The 16332-nt window shown below is 38.6% G+C and overlaps 1 pseudogene; it reads right to left on the bottom strand.

Annotated features, from left to right (window-relative positions):
- Positions 1 to 14870: 14870 nt before the first annotated feature.
- On the bottom strand, positions 14871 to 16121 carry LOC131595286 (transcription factor bHLH147-like; annotated as a pseudogene).
- Between the last annotated feature and the right edge of the window lie 211 nt (positions 16122 to 16332).

Below are 16332 nucleotides of genomic sequence, written 5' to 3'. Positions count from 1 at the left end.
CCCCGATGTATGTTCTTTCCCACTTAGCGGAAGAGAAATGATTGAGGCGTAGGCCTCGGTGTATTTCTTAACCGTTATTTAGAGAAACGATTGTGGCGTAGGCCTCGATGTGCATTCTCTAATTATTCAAAAATTGTATTTCATTTAGAGAAACGATTGTGGCGTAGGCCTCGATGTGCATTCTCTAATTATTCAAAAATTGTATTTCATTTAGAGAAACGATTGTGGCGTAGGCCTCGATGTGCATTCTCTAAATATTCAAAACTCTTTTTGGTATGATCTAAGTCACAAATTAATCTCCCTTAAAAGACACCTAAACAAAAACACTTCAAAATATCTAATAAAGGCTCAGAGCTAATCAAAGTGAGGAAGTGATGCGATGCCTTGTAGTAGGTTTTCGTCCATCATGGAATTACACCTAAAAAATACAAACCAATTTTATCTCTTCTCTCTCTTGCCTCCGAGGCATTCTTTCTCTTGCCTTCAGGGCATTCTTTCTCCTAATCGGACACGTTATTTCCGCTCCATTCCCAGCTTAAGACTCCAGAGGTCGAGCAGCGGAGTGTGAATGTAACTGTTCAACTAAAAAACACAAAAACAAACAAAAACTAAAGAGCCGAACTACGGCGCTCTGATTCCTGAAAAGGATACGTAGGCATTGGGTCGCGGGGCCTAAGCGAGCACAACTATTTATAAACCTTATTTTCCCCGTGTTTCTTTTTCTTTCATTTGCATGCATTCCCTTAGTAATTAAGCTTTAGATTTATACACCCTTTAGATAGAAACAAACATAAGTGGATCCTGTGGAGTACCACAGACGTGAGGGGTGCTAATACCTTCCCCTCGCGTAACCGACTTCCGTACCCTATCTTTGGTCGAAAGACCTTGCTCTTATTCTTTTTAGGTTTGCTGACGTTCCTTTCCTTTTAGGATAGATATGTTAGTGGCGACTCTGCTGTTCACATTTCGCGAGCGTGCGACAGGGCAACTTATCAAGGAGCAATGAATTCTATATTTCATGACTTTATAGAAACATTCATGCAAGTGTATATAGATGACATCGTGGTAAAATCTACCTCGGGTATGAGTCATCTCGATCATCTAAGCCAATCATTCGAAAGAATGAGGAAATATGGTTTGAAGATGAATCCCCTTAAATGTGCTTTCTTTGTGCAGGCAGGTGATTTCTTGGGTTTCGTAGTCCACAAAAAAGGGATAGAAATCAACCAAAACAAGACAAAAGCCATTATGGAAACCAAGTCTCCATCCACGAAGAAAGAATTGCAGTCTTTATTGGGTAAGATAAATTTCTTGAGAAGATTTATCTCTAACTTAAGTGGACGCACCCAAGCTTTCTCGCCCCTATTACGGCTTAAGCAAGGGAAGTTCGAATGGAGTGCAGAACATCAAGAAGCTTTCGATCAAATAAAGCAATACTTGACGTGTCCACCAATTCTCATTCCCCCGAATGGGAAGAAGCACATGCGCCTGTATATCTCAGCATCAGATAAAACAATAGGCAGCATGTTAGCCCAAGAAGATGAGAACGGCATCGAAAGAGCCATTTATTACTTAAGTAGAGTACTCAATGATGCAGAGACTAGATATACTGATATAGAAAAACTCTGCCTTTGTTTGTATTTCTCTTGTATCAAACTTAAGTATTATATAAAGCCAGTTGACGTCTACATTTCATCTCATTGTGATGTTATTAAACACATGTTATCTAAGCCAATACTACACAGTCGGATTGGCAAGTGGGCTTTAGCCCTTACTGAATATTCATTAATATTTCAGCCTCTCAAGGCAATGAAAGGTCAAATTGTGTCAGATTTCATTATTGACCATGCGGTGGTTGAGAATCATCAGCATTATGTGGATTTGAAACCTTGGAAGTTATATTTCGATGGTTCAACACATAGAGAGGGTACTGGTGTTGGAATATTGATAATTTCTCCTGATGGAATTCCAACAAAGCTCAAGTATAAAATTGAGGGTCCATTATGCTCCAATAATGAAGCTGAATATGAAGCATTGATTGCTGGACTTGAGGCTTTGTTAGAATTGGGGGCAACCAGAGTCGAAATTAAAGGAGACTCCGAATTGGTCATCAAGCAATTGACAAAAGAGTACAAGTGTATCAAAGAGAATTTGATCATGTATTTTGTTATTGCAAATAGGCTACTCAAGAAATTTGAATATGTGGAATTAAAACACGTATCAAGAGTGAATAACCAGGAAGCAAACGACTTGGCACAATTAGCCTCAGGATATAAAGTATCAAAAGAAAAGTTGGAAGAATTGATTGAAGTAAGAGGAAGAGCAATGTTTACTAAACTTTCGCCAAGTGATCTGGAGAACTCACGATTGGGTTATGCCAACAAAGAACAATTCGAGGTACTGAATATAGATTCATTAACAGACACAGATTGGAGGAGTCCAATTATTAACTATCTGAAAAATCCTTCGACGGTTACAGACAGAAAAATCAAGTATAGAGCCCTGTCATATTATCTGATGGGAAATGAATTGTTCAAGAAAACTCCTGAAGGGGTATTGTTAAAATGCTTGGGAGAAGCAGAAGCATACTTGGCTCTGTCGAACGTACATAGTGGGGCATGTGGTGCACATCAAGCAGGGCACAAAATGAAATGGCTTTTGTTTCGATATGGGATGTATTGGCCTTCGATGTTAAAAGATTGCATAGAATTTGCAAAAGGGTGCCAAGAATGCCAAGAACACGCAGGTATCCAACACGCCCCAACAAACGAACTAAGTACGATAGTAAAACCATGGCCTTTTAGGGGATGGGCACTAGATTTGATTGGAGAAATTCACCCCAAGTCCTCTAAAGGTCAAAGATACATTTTGGTGGGAATAGACTATTTCACAAAATGGGTCGAAGCAATACCGCTGGCAAATGTGGATCAAGAGGCTGTGATTGAGTTTATTCAAAAACATATTATATATAGGTTTGGAATCCCAGAAAGCATAACAACGGATCAGGGATCAGTCTTTACTGGACGAAAAATGCAAGACTTTGCCAGAGAAATAGGTTTCAAGTTATTTACTTCTACACCTTATTATGCTCAAGCAAATGGCCAGGTTGAAGCAGCAAATAAAGTAATAATCGGCCTTATTAAGAAACATGTAGGAAAGAAACCCAAGAATTGGCATAAGACTTTAGATCAGGCACTTTGGGCTTGTCGAACATCTCCAAAAGAAGCCACAAATACAACTCCTTTTCAGTTAACGTTTGGACATGACGCAGTACTTCCAATTGAGATATGTTTGCAATCAGTAAGAATACAAAGGCAAGCAGACATTCCTCCCAACGTATACTGGGAATTAATGATGAACGAGTTAGTAGATTTGGACGAAGACAGGCTTCGAGCATTGGAAATGATAAAGAGGCAAAAGGAAAGAGTGTCCAGAGCATATAACAAAAAGGTGAAAGGTAAAACTTTTGTTAATAATGATCTAGTTTGGAAAGTTATTCTACCTATAGATCGAAAGAATCAGGCACTTGGTAAATGGTCCCCACATTGGGAAGGACCCTTTCGAATCTTAAAAGTATTCTCGAACAATGCCTACGAAATTGAAGAGTTGGCAGAAGATCGCAGGATCTTAAGAGTGAACAGGAAATACTTGAAGAGATATAAACCTAGCATGCATGAAGTAAAGATTGCAAAGACGTAGACACTCAAAGTACTACGAAAAGCCAAAATGGTCAGGCATGTGTCAAAATATACTTCACATTGATCAAAATGGCTTTAGAATCAGAAAGAATTATGGAAAGAAAAATCAAAACACCAAAATATTCTTTTCATTGCAAGCATGGAAATACATTTCATTACAAAAAGATCCAGAAATAGGATCTGAGATTACAAAAAAGAGAGGAAGGCATAGACATATAAAAAGATTAAACCTAGACTCGCTAGTTAATTCTGGCGTCTAGACTGTCCAGAGATAGCACAGGAACAGGTTCAGCTTCGAACATGTCCCTAGCCCCAGAATCACGCATTCTTCTCACTACGCCCTTCTTGAGAAAAATGTAACTAAGGAGTCTCCCGTATGGAAGACAAGTTACACTTTCTCGACGGTCCACGCCGATAGCAACAGCTTTGACAAGACCTTTGAAGATCATCAAAGGTATGTTAATCTTTCTTCCCCGAATACCACAGAGAATAAACTCCAGATCTTCAACCATGATGTTATTCTCATCAATCACCCGAGGTTGAAAGTTGCCTACGAGCATTTGGTGCCAAATCCTGATGGTTTGTGCGCTGTAGCGATCACTATCCATGAGTGTTCTCAACATAATATGAGTAGTCATGCTGAGAACATTATCATCAAAAGTTGCTCCGGTGTTATTGCATCTTATGAGATTGGCAATAGTGGTGGGGGTAATGCTAAGGTGAGCATGTCAAACGGATGAATCAATGGTGGCTCTACCTTCAGGGTCCATGCGTAAAGACGCATTCATCCAAAACTCTGCCACCATATTAGGGTAGATGGCACCCTCCAGGACTTCCTCAAAGTAGAAGTTCAGTTCCTGATTAGCAAAGAGATTTTCAATGTTAATGAAATGACGAAGGAGTTCATCCTCATCAAGTCTGAACTCACCCTTGATGAGAGCTTTGAGATCGTTAAAGGAGAGAATTCCAGCCATTTCAGGGAAAAATGGTGTTTGAGAGGAAAGAGTTGTGTTTTCTCTTTTTTCTGTGTTTTGGTTTGGGGAAGAAATACTTGAATGAAGAAATAAAAGTGATATGGAACCCTTTATATAGAAGGAGAATATTGAAGGCTGGTTTTACATTTTTAATGAGTGATTAGACGGCGGTTCGTTTTTCAAAGTAAGAAGTTATGGCCTCCGCCGTTTCCCGCCCTTGGAAGTTGAGAAGTAATCATTAAACTGATGCACGCACGTCTTAAAAACCGACGTTTTGGAGAAAATGACGTCACTTTTAATAATGATTATGGCTAGAAGAAGTGGAAACGTCAAGTCTAGAGGCAAGAGTGCTGCGAAGGATGTTCAGGTTCTACATGTTGCATTTAATAAAAGCACTATAGGAAATCTAAAGATATATTTGGCAGAAAATTGAAAGATTTGTTAAAATTAATGCAAGCAAATATTATAGATAGAAATGGGAGTCAGGCGTACAAATATTATATGTCTCGATTACAAAATAAAAATCCAACAAATGAAACAAGATTGAAGACATCTAGCTAAAGTCCTCAGGGAGATCCCTTTTGATCTTCAGATATTGAGTTTCCCATGAGGACATTCGAAGTTCAATTAGTGCCCTTTGCTTCTTCAACTTTTCGATCTCTGGCACTAACTTCTGTGCAGTCTCGAAATGTTTGATTCCTGACTGCACCACTTCGAGCAAATCTTGTTGGTTAGATTCTTGGAGGGCTGCTTGGCTACTTTCAGCTTCCTTTATCTTGCCCTCGAGCATTTTTATTTCTTGTTTCCAGGAGCTGATTTTCTTCTCATATTCATCAATGGCTTTTTGATTCGCCGAATGTTTAAGCTTGAGGGCTTCACCTTGTTTTGTGGCTTCCACAGCAGAATTCCATGAAGAGTCATGAGAGGCCACTATCTCAGATAATTCTTTCTCGACGTTTTGCTTTCGAAGAATGTCAGCTTGGAGTTGGTCAAGGAGAGAGCCTAGCAGAACAATCATCTCTGAGACTTCTGGGGAAACTTGAAGCAAATCTACTTTCTTTAAAAGTTGATTTAAGTTGTAGCTTTTAACAGGGTCCCGGTTGAGAACATCTACAAGATTGACCCCAAAGAATCTCTCTTTTATCTGTCGAAGAAGATTAGGAGTATCTTCCTTGTCACTGGAATCTGCAGTTACAGCTGGAGAGACATCAGGCTCCGAAAGTGAAGAAGTATTCACATTCATGATAGCCCTTAGGAACCCAAGAGGATCAGTTTGTTTGAGTTGTTCAAGCTCCGAAGGGGTAGGCTTCGTAGGAGCAGGCGTCGAAGTTGTCTCAGGAATAGTTTGTACATCGGGAGTCGAAGTTCCTTGAGAAATTGGTTTTTCTGGTTGAGAAATCTCCTCCATGGCATCTTTTTCCGATGTAGAATCTTCGTTGCCATGAGATTGCTGGTTCACATTGTCGCTGCCGGAGAATGGATGATCCTCTTCCAAATCTTTGCCTTGATGAGTAGGTGGGGATTCGTCAGTAGATTGGCTTTCTTCGATTGGCTCATTAGGCAATATAGTGGCAATTGGCCTAACGTCTTCGAAGACTGGTGAGAGAACATGGGTTCTAGCTTGAGAAGTATCTGTTTCGAACGAAGCCAAGTTAATCGTGAGGTTAAGCCTTCGAAAGTTTTAATTGACGAAAGTTGAAATTTAACAATTACCATAAAGTTTATCAACATCAATGGTGAGGCCAGGGTCTTTGAAACCAGAAGTAGCAGTGCCAGCATCATCCTGCAATAACAAGGTAAAATGCCAGTGCAATTAGTTAGTTAAAATTACAAGATAATATGTAAGACAAACGCAAGATACCTTGGGTGGATTATTGTCTGGGCTTGAGTTATGACTTTCCAAAACAAGAGCATTGCTAGCAGTCTTCAAAGGAGATTCTTCAGAAGACGCCTTATTGCCAGGAGAAGCAGCTTTTGAAGGACTTGCCTTTTTCCCTTTTCTTGAAGGGGTAACAGCTTTGTGTTTCTTTTTCTGTCCTTGTCTAGTTTGAGGAGGAGATTTGTCTTCACCATCTGAGGCATTGGTCGAAGAAGCTTTACGCTTCGAACCCGTTGGGGGTTTCGAGCTCTGGCAAGTGAAAGATGAGAAAGATGAGTACCAATCACAGAATTGTACAAGATTTAGAGTATGAGATAAGTATTTACCGTGGGCTTCTTATCCGTGACGATCGAATCACTTTCGTTTGGTTTGTCGCTTTTAGATGTCTCAGACTCTTTTGGGGCAGAAGCTTCTTTAATCTTCCTCCTTCGTGCAACAGCTGTAGTTGAGACTGAAATCAGTATATCAGTAAAAGAAAAGAAAAGTCAGTCGAAAAAGATTGCCTTAATCCAAACCTTCAGGTATTGGAGTCAGGACACGAACGTGTCTAAGATCTATATGAAGATGTCCTTTGAAAGTATCCAAGGTATGCTTAGTCGGAACCACTCGTTCAGCGCGTTTTTTGGCACTCTCTTGAAGAATTTTGAGAGCATTCCCACAAACGAACCAGTCTGGGAAAGGAGGACTTAGAGCCACACCAAAATCAGCACTTGGTAGTGGGGGGAATTTTGGAGGATGAAGTTTGAAAGCCACTTCATAACGTAGTTCTGGTCGAACATACGAGGGCAATTTCAATTTATTTAGTTTGGTGGAAAACTTTTCGCGCAAAGTGACTGCAGCCTCACGAACGGTCCGACTAAGATCATCAGGCCTATAGATAGTTTCAAAGAATTTTTGAAAAGCTTGGATTTCTTTAATATGAGTTGAAGTACCTTTTTTGAAGTTCTCCTGCACATCAGTGAAAGCTGCGGTTAGTTCTTGAGCAAGGCTATCAGCATCAAAAATTTGAGAGCTATAATACTCTGTCCACCATTGATGGAAATCTGGTGTAGAGTAGAAAGAAGGTTCGAAAGGAATAGGAGAAAGGTTGGTAACGCCAGTATATTTGCTGATTTTTCGTTCACATTCTTCTTCAGTCAAATACAAAGTGTGGAAACACATATGGTTTCTTTTTTCATATAAGCACTTGGGTGTTATTTGAGTTAGCCCAAACTGTCTCGAGACCAAATTTGGTTGATAGCACATGAGGGTACATTGACCTTTTGACGGTCGAAGACGTTGGGAAAGCAACCTTGGAGTTAGAAAGGCTTCCTAAATTTCCATAGATTCCATTTGTTGATCTTGAGAAGCTGGTGGAAACTTTCGAGTAAACCATTCGGGACCTATTGTTCTGTGTACAAATGGGGCCATGGAAGGATCGAACTGTTCACGCCGAGCAAACATCATCGAATACGCCAGGAAATGTTCATGGAGCTTTCCCATTTCTTCTTTTGGAGTTAGGTAAGCTAACCTGGTTCCTTCTATAGTTCGATTCTTGATTTTGCTATCTTCCTCATTGACATCTCCTCGAAAGGGAAGATGAGTTTCGAATGTAGCATTAAGCCACAGTTGCAATAGCCAGAAAGGACCAGCGTAAAGTAAACTACCAGATTTGAAATTCTTGGTAAGGTTTGCGGCTTCACTAAGGTTTTCATAAAGAGACCCTAAAAGCAGTTGGCTGAGGTTGAGCTTTTTTCCAGCATGCAACTGATTAGCCATGCAAAGGTACCTCTTTGCAACCTGGATAGATCTTGAGCAGAAGGCGCATCGTGAAAGCCATAATGCTAGGAAAGCAATATGCTCTTCATCAGATACTGTCGCTTCAGTGGTAATATGATGCTTCTGGATGAACGCCGTATAAGTGACTTGCGAATCGTTAAAACCAATAGTGTCATTATCCATTTCATTGGGATCGAAGGTTTCACCAGTTGGTCGAAGTCCTGTAATAGCGGCCACGTCGAAAAGCGTGGGGGTAACCATTCCACATGGGAGATGGAAGGTGTTGTGAGAAGCATCCCAAAAATGAACCGCTGCTACTAACATGGGTTGGTTGTATTCTAAACCCGTTCTTGACAGTTGAATCAAATAGTATATTCCTAATGTTTTCCAGAAGGATCCTTTTTGTTTCTCTACCTTTTCTAGCCAGGCATAGTACAAGTCAGGATCTTTGGCTAAAGGGATTGACCTAAAAACTTTTACAGAATTGGTCATATAGTTTAACCTAATTTTGGCCAAAGCTAAAGGGGTTGCAGTTAAAGTTTTCTCTACATTAGTAGATTTGCCTAAAGGAGAACGACCGTCTTCATCTATCCTAACTTTGCTAACTATTGGTCTAGTTTTATAGTAAGCAGGAAAAAACTTATTCACGGATTGGATGTTTTCACTCGGTAACGGACCCATAAAGGCAAGAGTTTTTCCAGAAAGATCAAAAGGTATGATTACCTGGGAAGCGTAGATTGCGCGTATTTCTTCAGTATTAGGGTTTGGAACGAACTCTCGTTCCCCAGAACGTGTTGTTGATTGGAGCTTCACAGCGGGTTGAAAAACATTTGAAGATGAAGCCATGGAAGAGTTTTTGCTAAAGAGAGCAAGATTTTAGAAAGAGTGAAGATATTCTTAGTTTTCTCGGTGTAGAAGATGAATGGAAGGCGGTATAAAGGCACAAGGTCAAATATTTAAAGGTTTAACGGAAACCCTTTTAAATCTTTTGGGTAAAACCCGAGAGACACGTGGCGGCTGGTGATTTAATCCAACGGCGGTCGAATGAGTTAGCTTCACTCCTAGTATGTAGGAGTAATGATCAGGAAGTAAGGTTAAAACGTGGAAATGTAAGTTATGAGAAGACATCTTTGAAAATGACAAGACGTTTCGGAAACAGTGTTATCAGTGATTATGACGTTAGTCAGCAGTCTTGGAACTTTCAAAGATCATAAAAACGAAATCTTATAATGACAAGAAACGCCTATTTCTGTTGATTCTCGAAACAGGCATTTATTGGGGGCAATTTGTTAGCTGAAGATTTCGTTTTATATTGTCCTTCTAAGGAGTTGAGAATCGAAGGAAAGATGGTTACTGATGGCCATCCCTTAAAAAGTGAAAGAATGGCTACTGATGGTCATGCCTCGAAGATACAGACTTTTAAGTTCGTTGAAGATAGTGAACACTGAAAGACTAATGAAAGCATATGTCTTCGGGACTTAGACAAAATTCATAGAATATGTATTCAAGTATTACTACTTAGCGTGTTTTTTAGTAGTGTTTGTTTAATACACTGCCACGCGTCGAAGATGGACTCAGGCGGGAAGATTTGAAATTCGAAGACGGTTTCGTAACCGTTCAATAATAGATGGCTTCGCTGGAAGTTCTGATGAGAAACGTGGCAGCAGATTAGTGTAGGACCGTTAAGGTCGAAACTAGTATAAATAGGGGTCTTTATGTTAGGATTCCGTGTGTTCATTTTGTACAAATCACTCACATATTTACTCAAGTATCAAGTGTTACGAGAAAGAGTTCGCTGAGAAAATGTACGTATGACACCACCATTTTAATACATGTGTATTGTATTTCATTTTCGAATACATTTCTGAGTTACTGCATTCCATTTATTTCTTGTCATTTACATTCCTGTATCTTTATTTTACTTTCGAATTTACTTTCATGATCATTTACTTTTAAAGTCTTTAACGTTTCTGCAGTTTAAGATCCTTTATGTTTTAACAATTTTTAAGTTTCATATGTTATGTTATTTATTTTTCTTGTTGAAGTTATAATTACATATAACGAAGCAATTACCAAGATTCTTGAATCGAACAATACTCATCGAAGAGGACAAATTACGAATATGATTCAAATGAACATTGATAACAATCTTCTTGACTATGTGTCCTAGGATCAATCTAGTCGATCCTGCAAGTAACCAAATCATATTTATTATAGTTTGGAAGACTAGCGGTTGTTTACCGGAAATCACCGTAAACAACTGCGTGGCTGCTGCCGAGGATACATATAACTCCACCGCGGCCCAGCTTAAGTTGAAGAACCCTGGGGTGGATTTGGTAACCGAGGGTGCCGATCCTTATCACCGAGTGGAGGGTGACCATATCGTCTCTCCAGATTTCGCGGTCGGTGGGGAGGAATCCGTAACTCAGGAGGCCGATGAGACCCAGATAGAGGAAGGTGTTTGAAGTTTTTGTTAAGAGTCTGGCCTGCGTGCCATTTGTGATTTTGGTATGTATCTCGGGGGGAATGCCCCCCGTTTTTGTTTTGTAAGGATATCTACCGGCTCGGTCTTTGCGGTCGTTAGTCAGGCACATTTTCGGCTGTCTGCTCATCGTTTATTAATTTCGAATTTCTTGCTTTGAGGGAAATCCAATCTATTAGTTTGGGCTCCTTTAGATATGCTTGACATTTACACCAAAATGGTGTGTCTCGACTCTCTATAGATCCCTTGGTTAAGCCAGTGTGCTAGAGAAAACATATGGTTGTCAAAGAAAACAAAGAAACCATGGACAAAGAAGTTCAAAAGTTAACAAGTGTCGATTAAAAAATGGATATTAAATATCCTTCGTGGAGACCTAACGTGATATTAGTAAGGAAGGCACAAAACAAGTGGTGTATACATGTCGAATTCACTAGTCTCAATGCGAGAATTTGTTATTAACTCTTAAAAGACACGCATGACCCTTAAAGTCAAACTTTAGTGGTTCAAAATCATATGTCTATAAGTTGAGTTGGCGACCCCCCGAGTTTAAAACTCTTTGCGAGAACTTGGAAAATTCTATCTCATAAGTGGATAATATGGCTTTCTTCTTGGCCACCCATGAGCTTCGAAGACATGAAAACTCTATCTTTATTGCCCCGTTTACAATGAATATTGGGGTTCATTTCTTGGTAACATATTTGTTTGATGTCCAACAACGCTCAATAGAGCCTATGGTTATTTACCTAACTTGTTTCCATAGTGCCACTTTCAAAATGGTTGAGCCAAACAAAGATATCTTTGTCATGATCTTTGTAAAAACTTTAAACTTGTGAACTTTTGGTGAAGCTATAACTTTCCCCAAGGCAACCTTCATGAACGTGAGACAAATGAGAGCATATAAGAACAATAGGATGATAAGGGTACTTAATATAAATATTCCATGGATATTCAAAGAATTTAATAAACGACGAGCAAAGAGAATGAGGTAATGACAAGGCTATGAAAAGAAGAAGACTCGGAGAATGATCGGGAAAAGCCATGTCAACCTAACCACGAGGTACACCTTAATAGGAACATCAAGGAAGACAATTCCACTCCTTTGAATAAAATGTGGCTCAAATACTTAAGGAGGTTATGAATACTCAAATTATCAAACATCATCTCCCTCCCCCTGATCACTGTCTAGTGGAAAACAAAGCAAGTCAATGGTATGAAATCCAATAAACACATGATATATATAATATTGTTTTACTCTTAGAATGCATATCTAAAATATGTTACAAGAAGGTCATTTGTGAAGGAACGTACATGGACAAGATGGAGGTTAGTTCGACAAGGTATTGAGTCAATCACCTACATAAGGACATGGGAAGGAAAAAAAGCATAATAATGAGGTGAATGAAAGGCATGAAAATAATAAGAAAGTCAATGTTAATGTATTAGGAAGATCCTAAAGTTCCACCTTGGTTGGAGATAGAGCATTGAAAGAGTTTATATAGAGTGACACTCCTCACCTTACTAACCAATTTTGTAAGGATGTGTTAGGTCAAACTCTAATATGGTATCAAAGCCTATCGATCGGACCATGGGCCATCCACTGTTAATATCCACGCACCAAGCCCAAAGAGAATGCTGGGCGTGAGGGGTGTATTAGGAAGATCCTAAAGTCCCACATTGGTTGGAGATAGAGCATTGAAAGAGTTTATATAGAGTGACACTCCTCACCTTACTAAGCAGTTTTGTAAGGATGCGTTAGGTCAAACTCTAATATAATGGAATAGTTGAGTGAGAAGCTCGAATAAATAAATATGCCCTCAATATCGATCAACTTTGTCTCGTAACATGGTGGGATTCTGTTCTTTGTAAGAACATCACCATTTTGCATAACTTCAAGGTTTTTGGAAGGGTGCACCTCAACGACCTTAATCTGTTGGTGATCTCAATAGTTATTATTGATTATCAAATAAATTTGGCAAGGATGGACACATAGAAATCGACCAACATAATATTTTAGGATTTCTTTAAGAGATTGGGATTTCCCAAGGAAATCATGAAGGAGCGCCAAGAAATTCTTCCTGGATTCTTTAGCAAGTAACTTGAGATCATTCGTACATAGACTTACATACCACATTTGGTGAGGGAGAAAATACAAAATCTATTGTGATAAAATACATCATAATAGAATGTAATCACCTTATAACCTTTTTTTTAGAACATGCCTCAAACAGTATAGGGGAATTAATTCCAATCACATACTTATGTATCAAGTTATTAGTAGAAGGATGGGGGTTGGTATTGGAAGTAGAATGACACCTCGTAATCTACATTACAATTTTGTATTTAGATCTAATTTGATATAGCAAGGAAGAACGGGAGTGGTGTCCAAGGTGAAGTTCCTTGTGAAATGCCCTTTGGGTTGGCTGCATTTTGCAAAACAACAAGTAAGAAGTGTTCAAAGTGTTAAAGATTGATCTAGCTTGCTAAAGTTGTATGAAGGTGCAAAAGGAACACATGTTGGATGCATTGTCCCAGCATGTTGCTCGGCATTTGGGCCTGGCTCATTAGTCCTCTGCTGTTGCATTTTGGAAGAACCTATGATCAAAGATCAGATCAGATTTTATTATTATTAAGATAACAATATGATTATATGATTTATTGGACATAAGTGAAGATCAAATCAGATTTAAAGAGATTTAAATTTGAATTTGTAACAAACTAAATCATATTTTTTGTTGGAGATAATCAAGGACACAACAAACATTGGAATTCAAGCACTCTTGTATACACATTGAAGATCCTTAGAGTGTTAGGTTTGTGTCAAGTGGAATCTATATGTACACCTCTATATTTCAGTAACTTGGCATAGAAGATTTGTCTAATTTGGCATAGAAGATTTGTCTAATTGAGTTGTAATATTCAACATCATTCAAATGTATTTTTTGAAAAATTAATCACTAGAGTTTAGTGGTTGGAAAATCCTATCACGAATTGTGAGATAGAGTGCTTTTGTTAGGAGATACATTAGATGGTCCCCCAATGCTGAGAATGTCTGAGTATTGCTCTCTCTTAATTTGTTTTGAAAGTGTTTGGGCTTGAATAAAGTGATGAGAAAATAAATCCTAATTGAAATAAAAGAGATTTTTGTTATTTTTTAAATTAAATGATAACAATTACTAATAATATTAACCTTAACTGTTTATAAATATAAATTATAATTCTCCTTAATCAAACCTAACCAAATAGTCAAGAGGCATTGCACTGAGTATGTACCATTTATGCCATCTCATATTGATTAAATGTATTCTACTTCATTAACAATATTACGTTAAAAAAAAGAATTTAAGGATGAGGAGAACGGAAAAGTTAGTGGCATTATTATAAAAGAAAAAAGATGTAGGTGATGTCAAATATCATCATCAGTGTTGTACAAAGTGGGAGGTAACATGCCACATGGGTCCATTATATTGTGTCGAATAAGCATGTTTTTTGTTTTTGGCACTTTCGGCAACACTTTATACAGAAAGTAGAGTGTAGTTAAGTTACCTTATTGTTATTCATCAACTTCTATAATTGATTACTTTCACAAAACAATCTACCATAAATCACTTCTTAGAAATATCATTTTCAAAACCTTGCATCTAAAAAAAGCCTAGGGTAAAAACTGCTTAACTTACCATACATGAAAAAAAATTCTAACTAAACACCCACAGTAGCATACTAGCATGACAGGATAACCTGTGCATGTACAGCTCTGTGGTGAACTGTGAACTGTGAACTGACTGAGATTAAGATCTAAAAAAACCAATAAATTCTGGATTCTCAGAAATTCAGTACCAAGACAGACATGAATCATGATATCACGTGTTGTGTTATGTTATGATGTACTATCTATCTATCTATACTTCAAAACACTTTTGAGTATCATAAGACCATACCAATTAAGAAAAATACTTGCCGTGACTCATTTGAGTTTCTCTTTCAGAACTACACACAAATATTGCCTCAGAATAGTTCAACTGCAAAATCTCAAGATAATGATAATATACACATGCATACACAACCTAGCTATAGCTAACCAATTTAACAACCATTAGCAAGGCTTTAAATTGCTTTTGCGTAAAGGCTTTCTGGAATTTTGATCTGTATGACTGGTACAAGAAATATAGAAGATATATAATACTAAGTAGATGTATTAGCATTTAGCAAATTCTTGTTGCAAATGTGAGATTGAAACTGAGACAAATAATAATAATAATTAAGAAGTAAAAAAATGATAGCTGGAATATATGGCGAAAATTAAATGTTATTAACTCGGCGGCGGGAAGGCGGCGGCCGCGGAAGAAGAAGCGCCGGCGAGGAAATCAGCAAGAGCTGCCATGGCTCAAACTTGCATCTCAAGAGCCGGTATGTAATCAATAACTTCTGTAAGAATAACCGGTAAAGGTTCTTTCCTGCAACCGGGAACCAACCGGCCCAGGACTTTAACTTTTCTCTGAACCGCTGGGAGGGTTTTTCCCTTAAGACGCAAAACACCGAACCGGGCTTTTTTAGACCGGGATGGACCAGCGCCGAGGGCTCTCTGTTGATGATGTCTCTTCTGTTTCCTGAACTTGAGTTTCAGTCTGTTGGTTAGTATGGCCCGGCTCCACCGGGTTTTTCCTTTGGCCGCGACGGCGAGAACTCTATCGGCGGCTTCTCGGACGGCCTTCCCGCGGCGAGGACCGGTGCCGGAGAGGTTGACTCTGGCTAAAGCTTGGTGTAGTTTGGAAGAGTAGATTTGTTGTTGAGCCTGTGATCTCCATTTGGTTAGTCTTTGTTGTTGTTCTTGGACCTGTTGTTGGGAGTTTGATAGGGCTTTCTTCTTTTTCTTTATTCGGTGTGATCGGTCGCTGGTTGTTGAGTTTGAGATCATAGGAGATGACATGTTCCGATGACAAATCTGAAATTTTTGAGAGAAAAAAGAGAGCAAAAATGAAAAGGAGATTGGTTTGGTTTGGGAACTGAATTTATGGAAAAAAGGAGTGTTGGAAAGTTTGTGTATATTTTTGTGGTTTTCTATATGTGGGAGAGAATGAAATTTTTTTTGGATTCAAGATGGATTCGAATGAAAGAAGGGAAGTTATGGTTAGATTAGATTAGATTCTAGAGAGAGAAATTGTTGAAGTGAGTGAGATTTTTGAGAGAGAGTTGAAAAGGAATGGTGTGGAAGGTGGAGAAGGAAACGGAACGGGGTTGAGAGGAGAGGAAGAGAAGGGTGAGTGGGTTGTGGATGGTGGGTGAGGTGTCCCTTCACTAATTTGGAGGTTGAGTTGAAGGGAGAGAGAGATGGTGGAGAAGGCTTTATATAAAGGAATCACAACCCCACCTAAGGTGTCGTTTTCCATTTTTTTTTATTAACTAGATAAAAACAATAAATGTTATCTAAAAAATAATACAAAAATAAATTAATAAAAATGTTATTAACAAATGCCATTGAAACATTTGATTTAACATCCTTGAAGAGGATTAGTATGGGACTTGAATTCAAAGTCTTTTGATCAA

The sequence above is a fragment of the Vicia villosa genome, linkage group LG4 (assembly GCF_029867415.1).
Source record: "Vicia villosa cultivar HV-30 ecotype Madison, WI linkage group LG4, Vvil1.0, whole genome shotgun sequence".
In the NCBI taxonomy this organism is placed as follows: domain Eukaryota; kingdom Viridiplantae; phylum Streptophyta; class Magnoliopsida; order Fabales; family Fabaceae; genus Vicia; species Vicia villosa.
This window is presented reverse-complemented; position numbering and strand designations above follow the sequence as displayed.